The 5,088-nt window shown below is 34.1% G+C and overlaps 1 long non-coding RNA gene across 1 annotated transcript; it reads left to right on the top strand.

Annotated features, from left to right (window-relative positions):
* The first annotated feature begins 1,487 nt into the window (after positions 1-1,487).
* LOC140694109 (uncharacterized) lies at positions 1,488-3,002 on the top strand. The gene is made up of 2 exons (XR_012069861.1): positions 1,488-1,731; positions 2,677-3,002. It is a non-coding gene; the product is annotated as an uncharacterized lncRNA (long non-coding RNA).
* Positions 3,003-5,088: the final 2,086 nt, after the last annotated feature.

A 5,088-nucleotide genomic window follows, 5' to 3' on the forward strand; every position in this document is an offset into this window, starting at 1 on the left:
CATTTTTAATTTGGCTTATGTTTAAAGGAATTTATTTCTAAATAAAGAATATAACTTTTGATAGAACTGGATTTTCTACAGTTTACTGATACAGAACATAGCTATTATATACATTTAGTGAACAAAACACTTGCCTTGAAATGCCATATTTTACTAACAATGTCAAATGTTTCAGGACTGAGATACATATTCCTTCCAAAAATGCATTACCTGGTCTTTTCCACCCCAAATCACATATAGTGTTATTTATTTGTTTTTTGATTGTTTGTTTACCCCTTAATGGAGGCACTGCTGATTGAACCCAGGATCTTGTGCATAAGTGTACTTATAAACATCATTTTAGAACACTTAACAGAAGCCACAATTGAATGGATTATAAAGATGGAAAGAAAATTTATTGTTTCTAGGGACTGAAAAACCTCTGATTGAATGAATGGCAAAAATAAACATTCGTAAATGTACAATAAGTTTCTCTCTTTTGTAATTTTAGAGTAGAATATTAAATTACATTTGTTTTACTTATAGAAATGAATTACAATTTAAATCAAAAATTCCGCCTTTTGGGATTTCTTAAATTTGATGCATTATTTTTATCTAATTTTATTTCATAATTATTTACCATTTATTTATATACAAAACAAATAAACTGACATTTAATCTGCTAATGTTTTGAATATTGAACTACTTATTATATAGTACACAGATAAATACCTACTTCCATTTCCTAATCAAATTATGTTTCAATTTAATTACAAATGATATTGAAATAGATATATATTTTCTGTACAAGTTTTACACGAATTTCACTTTAAATTCCAAAACTTTAAAGTTATTTTATATAATTTGTGCTATATTTATACTCTGTTCACAAATATGGCATAAATTTCAATACAAAAGTATGGAGATTGATTTTATTTCATACACCCCAAAACTAAATTATTTATAAAAATATGTTGGGATAATATTTGCAGATCACACTGTAAAAAAATCATCCTATATGTTTCATTTTAACTGGATGAATGACAAGTAAACACTGGCTGAATGTTACACTTGAGTTGCTGGGATACCAGTCGTTTTGTGATGTCACAGCTTCTCAAGTTGAGAACCATTGTGAAGGCCTAGCAGTTTATCTGTTCAGGCCTGCCAAAGCAGCATTTGAAGCTGCAGTGCTCAAAATCATGCAGATTATAAATGTAGCTGTAGAAAAAGTTATTTGAGATGGCACATATTTCTTCAGAAATTCAAGATATGTCTCATAAAGATGGACCAACTGGCTCAGGAAACTCCGGTAGATCTCTATTGTGTGATCAAACATTCTCTGGGGACTTGGACTTGAGTTCTATGATTGAAGAAAATGCTTTTCAGAATTTGTCTGAAGAATCCTTGATAAAAAGACCATGTTACACACATTGTGTCTCTGAACCAGATGAAGATAATGATTTTGGTTCTCTGACATTTCCAAGAAAGCTCTGGAAAATGTCTGGGAGTGACCAATTTAAATCCATCTGGTGGGGTGATAATGGATCTTCCATAGTGATTGATGAAGTTGTCTTGAAGAAGGAAGTTTTGGAAAAAAAGGCCCCTTTCAGAATATTTGAAACTGGAAGTATGAAAAGTTTACTTAGACCCATTAACTTTTATGGGTTTAGGAAAGTGCGGCAGAAATTTCAAAGATCTGCTTGTCTAGTTGACTTTCTAGCGGAAGAAAAAGAAGCCTCTGTTTCAAGCAAGGTATACACAAATTTTAGTTACGAATTGGTAACTTATGTATAAAATTTTATTTTGTACATCAATCTATGATAATATAAATGTAAAGCTAGATTTTGAAAATTGTATAAAACTATTAAGGCTAAAATACTTTACTCTAAAAAATGAGGACAGTGCCTTAATTATTCAAGATTATGAGAAACTTTGCTTACAACTATGAATCTTTCCAGAAATTCATATAAAGGTATTAAAGCTGCTTTTCAAAAGTGGCATTCACCATTACTGTAAATGCTAACATTTAAATTTGATGACTATAATAATTAAATGTGTATTTTCCAAATAAGGAACTTCAAAATATTGTTAGCAATGTTCATATTTTGATGATATTATCCTTGTATAGTAAACGTGGAATCAGGTTTTATACGTTAGGCTTATTGTAGTCTTGTATTTTGGTATAAATATTACTAAAATGTTTCTCCTTTGTTTATAGCTGCACTTTTATCATAATCCAAATTTTAAACGAGGCTGTCCCCAGGTTTTAGTGAGAATAAAAAGAAGAGTTGGGATTAAAAATTCCTCTCTGGTATCTTCATTGCCTGAAGACTTCAAAGAGCAGCACTTTAAAGCAGGGTATAATGTGGATAATAATAATTCTGAATTTGTGGCTGACACTATTGAAGAAAGTGCATTTTTACCTTCTGCAAATTTAAACATGCCTCTAATGAGAAAGCCCTCTACTGGCCACATAATTGGTGATACAACTACCCCGATCAGAGGTGATTTTTCTCCTCCATCATCAATGTCAGACCAACAGAACAAATTGCAGTGGATCAACGAGCTATTTTCAATCAGTTGACCACTGTCCATGGGCACTCTCAAAGCAGTTACAATGAAATAAATGGCCGTGTTGTGAACTCCATTTGAAGTAGAATTTCTACTTCTCAGTAGAGTATCTTATCTCCCAAACAGAGCAATTATTTTGGACTGATGTTGGAGCCTTCTACTTTTCCAAATACATATCAGAACATATCTGCAAATGAAGGTCATTTTCCTAAACTTCAACCAGGGTGCAACCCACGCTTTCCAGTGCCAGTGATAGCTGATACATCAGCTACTTCCCTTTCAAGGCCAACTCATCAGCCATCTTCAGTTTATGAACGTCATCCTAATAACAACTGATCTACCAGAGAACTACCAGATTATGCAGGGAACAAAGATTATAACTGATGTTGGCAAATGTCGACAACTATCTGCTATTTTCTTATTTGAACATTAAACATAGATGTGTACCTGTATTTTCCTTAGTATTTTTTAAAAGAATTAAGAATTAAATGGGAGACTAACTTGCCATTCAAAGAAAAAAAGAGATATTTATTTGATATGATCTTAGATGGAACAGTATGGGAGTAAATTTAAATATTTTCATGTAAGGAAAAAGAAAAAATGGAAGAATTTGGAAAAATAATAAAACATGGAGAGAGGGAAAAGTACCAAGTGGTTTCTGGTTCATCCTGGAAAGTATTAAATGTGTTAAGTTAGGATAGTTTGGAACAGGAGATACATTCAGGAACCGGCCCAGGGATCATGGTCTCTATTATGTCATCCCTGGAATCAAAAAGGTCACATGATGTATTCTCAGATGGCACATTCAGCATGTGGTAGAATTTAAGAAGCAATTTATCTATGGTCTTCTTTGTGCTGTTCTCAAAGCATTCCAATTGGTGCTTTCATTTCCTGCCCTCAAGAGTCTACACTATATTTTCTAGTTATTAATTTATGTTGCTTTTATGTTCCAGCCAAAGAAGGTTACATCCTCAGGGTGAAACTTAATGCCTTTCCAAATCTAATCACACAAAATTAACTCAACTTAGCTTAGTCATTACTTTATAAATCTGGCATCTGACTATCTTGACATATCTTTATGTTTCAGTGTATCTGGATATATATCCAGGCAAATGCTTCTCAACCATGTTAGCTCAAACCTCAACAGTTTTACTCCAGCTCATACTTGGACGTTGGGTGTCCTCATTTTACCTACTTAGACTATCCTCCTCTCAGCACAGAAACCACCTCCTCCAGATGTTTTCTGTCTATCCCACTTTCCTTGTCTATCTTGGATACCACCACAGTAAGCACAGCACATGCCACAGTATGCATTTTAGTATTTAGTGATTGAAAAATACATGTTGACTTTAAGCAATATCTACTTTCCTGAAACAACAAAACTCTTGGTTTTCAAACTATTTCGTTATGGTCTTTACACCACAAACTAGCTCTTTTCACAGTGCAAGGACTAGTCACTCAAGACAGTAATTGGAGGTAGGTACAGAAGACTATGTATTATTTTCTTCTCAAGTCATACCTCCATAGGCCTAAATCATTCCTTTCTCATTTGTGGGATATATTCCTGTCTCTTCATCACCCACCCATCCCAAAAAATTTGATTCTCTTCCCCATACCAATAACTATATTGCCTTCTAATTAATTTACTTCGTAGAATCAGAGCTTTTCCAGAAGAGACACTGCCATTGCAAACATTTAATGTAGGTTTATATACCCCACATAACTTGTGCCCCTTCTAACCTTCACACAGGAAATTTCTAAGATGTACTATTCCCTTGGATGGGGTGGTGGTATTCAGTAATCAAATTGCAATCTAAAATGTGTGGACTAGAAGGAGGTGAGGGTGATAGAATTAAAAATTTGTCCAAGTGCAAGAATACCAAATTTCTGCAGATATTAAGAAATATAAAATATTCATGGAAGTCTTTGACTATTTCCCATTAATTTAAAATAAAAAGCGAAGCATTTTCAGAATGTGAAATGCCCTGAATTGCTGGAAAATTGTAGGCTAGGTCAGGGACCCTAAGGCTTCTGCTTACAATGATGCAGCCAGTGTCAGCTGATAAGACTGGAATGGTAAAATTGAGTCCTGAAAATTAGTCACCTGTTGTGAAGAAAGTCTTTGATATTGTGGAGAATGGGCAAATGGGCCAGGGTTAACTCTAGCAACATCTCACCAAAATGACCTATACCAAGAGAAGAAAAGAGACCACTTGCAGCTGGAGAACTGTGTCTGGACAGCTGTGGTTCTTCCTACAACAGAAACATCAAGCTTTTAAGTTTGTCAGCTGAACTCTGATGGTGGCTATGTTGTTGCTTACATTAGCAGTCTGGGGTTCAGATGGGCTTGTTCAGCAGCTAGTTTCCAGCTTGCTTATGAGACAGTGGGTCTTACTGTGATCATCTTAACAAGATTCTATACTGGTAAGTCAAAAGCTACAGTTTACTTTCAAAATTAGGAATCGTAAAGAAGAATATTCTTTGTTTGTCCATCTGTAGTTTTCTACCTGGGAAAAACTAGACTTTTGACCAAAGTAC

Source organism: Vicugna pacos, unplaced genomic scaffold (genome assembly GCF_048564905.1).
Source record: "Vicugna pacos unplaced genomic scaffold, VicPac4 scaffold_20, whole genome shotgun sequence".
Lineage (NCBI taxonomy): Eukaryota > Metazoa > Chordata > Mammalia > Artiodactyla > Camelidae > Vicugna > Vicugna pacos.